This window comes from Coenobita brevimanus, chromosome 6 (genome assembly GCF_032717465.1).
Source record: "Coenobita brevimanus isolate Jiangsu-jjx chromosome 6, ASM3271746v2, whole genome shotgun sequence".
NCBI classification, from domain to species: domain Eukaryota; kingdom Metazoa; phylum Arthropoda; class Malacostraca; order Decapoda; family Coenobitidae; genus Coenobita; species Coenobita brevimanus.
This window is the reverse complement of record NC_136959.1, coordinates 5,954,613-5,963,743: the sequence shown is the minus strand read 5'-3', so window position 1 is coordinate 5,963,743 and position 9,131 is coordinate 5,954,613. Positions and strand designations below refer to the sequence as shown.

The 9,131-nt window shown below is 40.4% G+C and overlaps 1 non-coding gene across 1 annotated transcript; it reads right to left on the bottom strand.

Annotated features, from left to right (window-relative positions):
* Positions 1 to 344: 344 nt before the first annotated feature.
* LOC145403138 (5S ribosomal RNA) lies at positions 345 to 463 on the bottom strand. Its single transcript, XR_013897935.1, has one exon. It is a non-coding gene; the product is annotated as a 5S ribosomal RNA (ribosomal RNA).
* Between the last annotated feature and the right edge of the window lie 8,668 nt (positions 464 to 9,131).

The window sequence follows — 9,131 nt, the reverse complement described above, 5'->3', positions numbered from 1 at the left end:
GCCATCGCACATTGGACTTTGCTTTTCGGTTCATATAGAGTATCATTTCGCTTATCATAAGTCCATTCCTTTGCAATGTTACATTCATCAAATGAGATGATGCACACACGATCACATTCTCTCACTGTCTGCTTGATACTGCAGAATATTTAGTACTGAATGTAAAATTCCAGGCTCGACACTGACCTTTGTAACTCAGCGGTTTAAGGTTGAGGGAGATTCATTCATTCATTGCCAGACGCCATGTCTCCCAAACGGGGTGGCCAAGGGCTTAGAGTTAATTGTTTTACAGGGAGGGGCACTAATCCTCCACCAAACCCACTTAACACGTAGGGAGAACGTTATGCCAACAGCATCTGGTGTTCCCAGGCGGTCACCCATTCAAGTACTAACCAGACCCAACGTTGCTTAACTTCGCTGATCGGACGAGAAGCGGTGTACTCAACGTGGTATGGCCGTTGGCCGCAACTGCTTATAAGCTTTGGGACCTAAACTATGTTGCCTTACTGCTCGAGTGATGTCATCTTCATTCCAGTGATAAATAGGCTTTCCAGTCAAAAGAAACTCCAACTGAGAAGCTGAAAAATTTTGGCCAAGATTATCTCTTACAATAGCTGTGGCAGAAGCATGTGCATCATCCAGTTGATGTAGCCTTGCAGCTCTCTCTTTCTCCTAGTTTCTTCTTCGTTAACCCACTTTGCTTTTTCGTTCTCCCACATCACCTTTTCTTTCTCTCACTCTGCGTTTTCAACCACTCTTTGATTTTTCTGACATAATATGCAACCACATGTTAAGATATGATGGGAAAAAATAAACTTACTGTGTAGCAATGTAAGGTATGAGCTGGGACGCGGGAGACCAGAGAGGAGAGTGTGACGTCATCATCCAGGAGCGGGCGCGTTTTCTTTCGCCTCCGGGCGGCCTGTGAGTAGACATTGTATTCTATGGATATTGGATGGATTGATAGTTAAAACATGAATAATCAAAGACATGGACAGAAATGGACAAATGTATTGGCTGGTAAATTGACAGAGAAAACAGATTAATGTTCAAGAAGATAAATAGAATCAACGACAGCCAACACACGTAGATACTTGAGTGTGGTTGGTGGGGGCCCTAGATCGAAGCAGATAAGGTGCAAGTTTTTTTTTTTTTTTTTTTTTTTTTTTTTAAGCCCATTCTTAGTCACTTGGTCCCAGTTTTGTTTTTATCTGTGTTGGCTATTCGTATAGCCTATTTTCTTTATAACTGCCGTGTGTATGAGTGTAACAAAATGGTGGGTGGTAAGCCGTAATAAAACAGGAAGTTGTATATCCTGGGGCAAAACGTTAAATGTGATAGTTTTAACATTTTTGGTGGGCCATATTTCTCTCTTCATCATAGTAAAATCGTGTGACGTCAGCGGAAATAAACTGCAAGTAGGTAATTGGCAGGCAAAGGGTTAAAGGCGTTTTGTTGTGGCCACCCTGGATGAAGCCTGCCATTGGGTGTGGCCTGAGGGATGGCCAGACCCACTGACTAATAGATAAATAGATAGATACACACACACACACACACACACACACACACACACACACACACACACACACACACACACACACACACTGATTGGTAACAGAATGATTAAACAACCAAAATGATAGGAAGATACAGAACGATATACCGTACAGATAAACATTTACAGATGGATTAAGAGATACATAGATTGACAGATTGATATATAAGCAATCCGACCCAGAAATGATGATAATTGAGACAGAAACAGTGGGTTCTATCAATGAAGGCCTGACAGACGGACTAACAGGTTTATAGTGCCAGAAAGATCCATAGATAGACAGATAGGTACACAAATAGATCTAGAAATAATGAGATGGATAGATTTAATTGATTATTGCATAGATTATTTTCTGCACATATATCTGGCAGATACTCCAATAACCAACACAGGTGGATGTCTGGGTATGGACTGGGAGGACCCGGGATCAACCCAAACAAAGAGTTTAATTTTCTATTTCTAGCCAGGTTTCAAAATTGGGTTCGTCTTTGCATTTCATACAACTGATATATGCATGTCGTTGTAATGTTACTCACTCTCTCTCTCTCTCTCTCTCTCTCTCTGCCAGTCCTCATGCCATGTAGCCAACTGTGTCCATAACCCCTTTAGTACGGTGAGGTCTTCTTCACTGTATTCTTGCTATCCACACAGTATTTTACTCAGCTCAGGAGAGACTTTGTGAAGTAGACGGGTTTGCTGCAGCCTTCCTTAACCACCTTCACTACTAGGCTGCTCTCCTCTGCCCAATATAATCCTCTCGCCCCACCAACAACAACACAAAAATACTCTTCTTACACACAACCTTATCTCCCTCATTCATATTTACCTTCTTTATCTTATCTATTCGTTAATTATTACGTTTACTACTGTTCTTTTCTCATGATATTTATCAGTGGCAAGTATGGCTCGGATGATGATGATGATGATGATGGTGGTGGTGACGACGACGATGACTACTAAGATGATGATGATGATGATGATGATGATGATGATAGATTTTAATTTCATATATGAGTTGACTGTAAATGATATCAAGCAACAGACTGCTAGAAGGTATATGAATTGCTTTGAGGTGATATATAGACAGATATAGAGATAGATGCATTTTGCTTTACATAAAACCAACAAAAGCCACAGCAGGAAACACTGGTAGATAACTGGGTCTGGATACTGAGGCGCGGGATTGAAACCAGTCTGTAAAAAGCTTCCTTTTTAATCGATCATTGCCTGATTTTTGTTCATTACTATTTTTCATATCCTTCTCTCTCTCTCTCTCTCTCTCGCTCGCTCGATAGAGGTCCAGCCAAAATAAAGTTTATTCTTTGTGTTCCTGTTAAATAACGACCCGTCCTCCCAGCCACAACACGCCACCCTCCCTCATATACTCCCCCACCTTGTCCAACCATCTTGTTCTTGGTTTGTCTCGGGTATGAATTACAACACAAAGCCAAAGTAAGCAAGTCACTGGCCATCGCAACCACTGAACATATGCAGTAGGAGGCAAATATTTCACCCTCTCATGGTGGGCAAAACTCTAGTATTAGGTTCCTGGCCATCGTACCCACTGAATATATGCAGGAGGCAAATATTTAATCCTCTCATGGTGGGCACAACTCTGGTATTCGGTTCCTGGCCATCACAACCACTGAACATATGCAGGAGGAGGCAAATATTTAACCCTCTGATGATCGGGATGGAGAGAACATTTTAAGGAATTGTTGAACATAGAGGATGGATGTAATGCGAGTATAAGTGGCTGGGGAATGGCTGGGAGAAGGAGGGAGGTGAGAAGACAGGAAGAAATCAGTAGGATAGAAGTTGTGGAAGCAATGAAGAAAGTTAAATTGGGGAAAGCCCCAGGAATTGATGGAGTGTGTGGTGAAATGTTGAAGCATGGGGGAGAGATAGTAGTAGAATGGATGTGGAAGATGTGCAGATTGGCCTGGGAGGAAGGTATGTCTTAAAGACTTTGTAACGTCTTGGAGAGAAGTTATATATATATTAGACTTGTGGACGAGCGGTTGTTATACTTGAGTAGATTGTAAGTAGATAATCTTCGTTCCCATTTGTCATGCAATGACAGGAGAGGTAAAGAATAATATGGGACTATTTTTATTAGTCTTGGAAATATTAACAAAGTCCCTCACACACCAGTGAAGTATAAAGTAGAGTCCCGCTAGCTACCTCCCTGTCTCGCTCTCCTCTCTCTCTCCCTCTCTCCTCTCGCCCATGTTGCTAGGCTCCTTCTCCCTACTACCTGCCTGTTCTGTGGCCTGTATCCTTCTGAGCTCTCTTTCCTAAATTCTGGTGAAACAGGGGTCGTGTCATGTGTGTTACACTGTGGTTGGAAAGTTCCAGAAACCTGTGTGTGAGTATGTGTGTATGTCACTAGGCTTTGTTCTCCTGCTATTTCGCTGACAAACTGCCTGCATCATCTCCTGACATTGCTACTTCCTAATCTGTCATCAGCTTTTTCCCAGTTTAACTTGCAAGATCATTTCCCATTCCCAGGCTCACATAGAGCTGTCTATCTGTCTATTTATCTATCTATCTATTATGATTTGTAAATATAATATGGACTCATAACATTGCTCGGCCCACGTCCCTGAAGGTCCTCCAACAGCAATCATCAATGACATATGCTAATCTATTGGTACATAATATTGATTATAATATTGTATACATATAATATTCATAGTAAATTGCCTTGGTCTAGTAGTATTACATTCTAAACAAGTTGTATACATATTTGAATAAATGCAATGGTAATACTGCTAGGTTTTACATTACATATTGAGTTATCCCTTTAGTAATGTCTAATATTTCACCTAACTTGTAAGATGATTCTCGTAATACAGAATTGTAGTATAATGGTATGACTTTACATAATATTGTAGTAATATCGTGGCAATACATAATTGTAATATTTTATGAATTGTTACATAATATTGTGGTAATGCATAATTGTGTTGGCCTTATAACTGTAGTTACATTTTGTTAATACAACTGTTACATAATTGTTACATATTGTTTGTAGTTACATAATTCCAGTTGAAGTTACATAAAAGTTACATCTTGTTAATGCAAATGTTACATTTGTTTGTAGTTACATAATTGTAGTTAAAGTTACATAAAAGTTACATCTTGTTAGTGCAACTGTTACATAATTGTTACATATTGTTTGTAGTTACATAATTGTAGCAAGTGTAACATAATGCAATCGTTTCTCGTTACATAATTGTTACATATCGTTTGTAGTTACATAATTGTAGCAGGTGTAATATAATGCAATCGTTTGTCGTTACATAATTGTTACATATCGTTTGTAGTTACATAATTGTGGCAAGTGTAACATAATGCAATCGTTTGTCATTACATAATTGTTACATATCGTTTTTAGTTACATAATTGTAATAATTGCAGTCCTGACATTGAATCCGGTCATGCTGCGGTTGATGATATGATGTCCCATGCCACTAGCTTGTGGAGACAACAACTTGCTTTTTTATTTGTAGTTTATGTGGTATTTTGGCATTTGTAGTAACACTTACACTTATTTTCATTTGTTTGTTATGTGATCTTACTCTATTTCTTTCTTTTTTCTTTTTTCTTTTTTGTATTGATTTTCTATAGTTTGTTTTTCTTCGTTTGTCTACGCCTTTTCTGTGTTTTTCATGGTTGCATAATTGCTGGCTAATTTCCTAGGGACCCTTTTTTAAGGTTTAGTTTATATTACACAGATATTGCTGAAAATGATATATAGTCCCATATTTTGTTATTTTATATAAAAAAATATATATACACTATATACAGTATTAACTATATACACTGACTTGTTCTTCACTTGTACCTATCGTGGGCAATATATGTGTCAGCACTGTGTGGAAATCATTGTCTTTACGATTGTGTTAAAGATGTTCATTCTTGCTAACGTCATTTGTGTTGGCCATTTTTTTTTTTTCTGGTTTTCCTTGTAACTTAATTTATCTGTTTCCACTAGGTAGCTTTAATTAATAAATGTTTAATACAGTTCTTTTAATCGCTCACTGAGTAACTGTGATGGTATATTTTCTTTATTACTTTGTGGATGTAATAATGTATAGCTGTATGTATGAAACACGTATTTTATGTAGGTATAAATGGTAACACTCGTTGGTAGTAAATAAATGCTATAATAAATGAATGAATATATACAGTGTAGAATATTTATTGTTGGTGATTATTTAGTGTTTGAGTTATGCAGATAATTGAAGTAAGTATGTGTATGTAAGTTGTAATTATACAGCACGTTTTATATGTTTGTGTAAAATGTGTTGTCTATCACCGTGTATCATATGAATGAAGTAACTATGTAACTCACTAATTTTTACCGTGGTGGAAATGGTGTGAGTGGTGTTGCACGTGGTGATAGCGTTGTTCTTCACGGGTTAATTGACGTGTTGTGGGGTGTCAGACACACGGCTTGGCGTCGTCTCAGCACACGTATGGTGACGTCGACTTCCCACACTGGTAGCTGTGGTGAGTAAATGAGTAGCGATGAGTAACTTGAGTGAAGATGAGTGAGTAAGATGAGTTGTGAATATGGGCTTGGTATTTGCTTCGTTGTCTTGACCTCTTCACTCCTTCGTCAGCGGTGGAGGTTGGGGGACGGTAGGAGAGAAAGGAGGGTGAGGTCTGCTGGTTGTGAGTTGTGAGTCGTATCTCACTCTTCGTTCGTTTGTTTTGGTTTTTCTTTCTTAATGTATTCTCGGTCCTTTTTTCTTGTGATTTACTCTTTGTGGGATGAAGACTGCCGCTACTTGTAGGAGCGTGTAGAAGATTATACAGACGACTCGTGGAGCTGTTACTTGTAGTTGATTGTAGATGGTTGTAGTTCGTTGGTTCGTCGTAGAAATTGCAAGATTGTTTGTATCACTATTTTGTTAAACTACTTGCAAGGCGTCCTGTGACCTCTTCACCTCTACATCAGCATGATGATCGGGGAGACGGAGGGGGGGTTGGAGAGAATACTGTCAGGAGCTGGTTGTGAGAGGTATTTTTTTGTTTTCAATCTTGATATTTTGTAGGAATTCACTGTTGATTCGTAGACGAGTTCATATACGTTCGCTGCTACCAAATGTCACAAAAAGGACTTTGTAGTTGCTTGTAGAGAAGTTATATATTAGACTTGTGGACGAGCGGTTGTTATACTTGAGTAGATTGTAAGTAGATAATCTTCGTTCCCATTTGTCATGCAATGACAGGAGAGGTAAAGAATAGTATGGGACTATTTTTATTAGTCTTGGAAATATTACCAAAGTCCCTCACACACGAGTGAAGTATAAAGTAGAGTCCCGCTAGCTACCTCCCTGTCTCGCTCTCCTCCCTCTCTCCCTCTCTCCTCTCGCCCATGTTGCTAGGCTCCTTCTCCCTATTACCTGCCTGTTCTATGGCCTGTCTCCTTCTGAGCTCTCTTTCCTAAATTCTGGTGAAACAGGGGTCGTGTCACGTGTGTTACACTGTGGTTGGAAAGTTCCAAAAACCTGTGTGTGAGTATGTGTGTCACTAGGCTTTGTTCTCCTGCTATTTCGCGACAAACTGCCTGCATCATCTCCTGACATTGCTACTTCCTAATCTGTCGTCAGCTTTTCCTCAGTTTAACTTGCAAGATCATTTCCCATTCCCAGGCTCGCATAGAGCTGTCTATCAGTCTATTTATCTATCTTTTTTTTTTTTTTTATGCGAGGAAGAAGGAACCAAAGGCCATGAGCCCGCAGTAACAGTTCCCTCCAAGAGAAAAACAAAATACAATAGAGAGCCAAATTCAAGATCCGATCATTTTGAGATGCCTGGACACACCACGTTTGAAAGACTGGAGATCATAGGCAGAAGGAAATACAGACAGAGGGAGACAGTTCCAGAGCTGACCTGTTGCATAAATGAAAGACTGGGAGTAACGGTTAACTCTTGCATTAGAGAGTTGGACAGAAAAGGGATGAGAGTTTGCTGCCAGACGGGTGCTACGCGCCCGTCGTAGAGGTGGAGGAATGCAAGCAGACAGTTCAGAGGAGCAGTGACCATTAAAGTAGCGATAGAAAAGAGATAAAGATGCAACAGTGTGGCGAAGAGACAGAGGTTGAAGGGAGTCAGTAAGAGGAGGAGAGTTAATGAGACGAAAAGCCTTTGACTCCACCCTATTGAGAAGAGCTGTATGTGGGGAGCCTCCCCACACATGAGAGTTGTACTCCACACAGGGGCGGATAAAACCCCTGTATAGAGTCAACAATTGTGCAGGGGTAAAGAAAGAGCGGAGTCGGCTTAGCACACCCAATCTCTTGGAAGCAGATTTTACAAGAGATGTAATATGATCTTTCCAAGATAAGTCCCGAGTAAATGAAACCCCAAGCATGTTCAAGGATGATGCAGGATTAATCTGAATATTATTAAACATTAGTGGGTATACCTGTGGAAGATTTTGTCGAGTTGATAGGTGTAAGAACTGAGTCTTAGATGCATTAAAGACAACCATATTATATTTACCCCAGTCAGAGATATGAGCCAAGTCAGACATTAGGTGTGCCATAGCCTCATCCCTTGTTTCTTGAAGTAACTGTTGAGATGGGCGTTGCGGGAACCGAATGGAAAGGTGAAGGGTGGAGTCATCAGCGTATGAGTGGATAGGGTTAGATGTACAGCTTAGAAGATCATTGATGAATAAAAGGAAGAGAGTTGGTGATAGGACAGAGCCCTGAGGAACACCACTGTTGATAGATCTAGGAGAAGAACAATGGCCGTCTACGACAGCAGCTATGGAACGACCAGAAAGGAAGCTAGCGATGAAGGCACAGATAGAAGGATAGAAACCGTAGGAGGGCAGTTTGGAAATTAAAGATTTATGCCAGACTCGATCGAAAGCCTTTGAGATGTCAAGTGCAATGGCAAAGCTTTCGCCAAAGTCCCGAAAGGAGGATGACCAGGAGTCTGAAAGGTAGGTGAGAAGATCGCCAGTGGTGCGTCCCTGACGGAACCCATACTGACGATCGGAAAGAAGGTTGTGATAGGAAAGATGCCTTAAAATTTTTCTATTAAGAATTGACTCGAAAACTTTTGAAATACAGGACGTTAAAGCAATTGGACGATAGTTGGAGGGTTGGGAGTGGTCACCCTTCTTTGGGACTGGCTGAATGAGAGCAAACTTCCAGCAAGAAGGAAAGGTACAAGTTGACAGACAAAGGCGAAATAGTTTGCCTAGGCAGGGTGTAAGCACAGAAGCACAGTTTTTGAGAACAACAGGAGGGACCCCATCAGGCCCATATGCCTTGTTAGTACTGAGGCCAGTAATGGCAGAAAATACATCAACTGAAGAAATTTTAATGTCAGCCATGAGGAAGTCAGAGGGGGGAAGTGATGGAGGAACAGCACCGGAATCATCTAAGGTGGAATTGGAGGAGAAAGTCTGTGCGAAGAGATCTGCTTTATCAGCAGAAGAAATAGCTACAGAACCATCAGAGTAGAAAAGAGGAGGGAAGGATGATGAGGTAAAGTTGTTAGAAAGATTTTTGGCAAGGTGCCATAAGGAGCGGGAAGAATTCGAGTT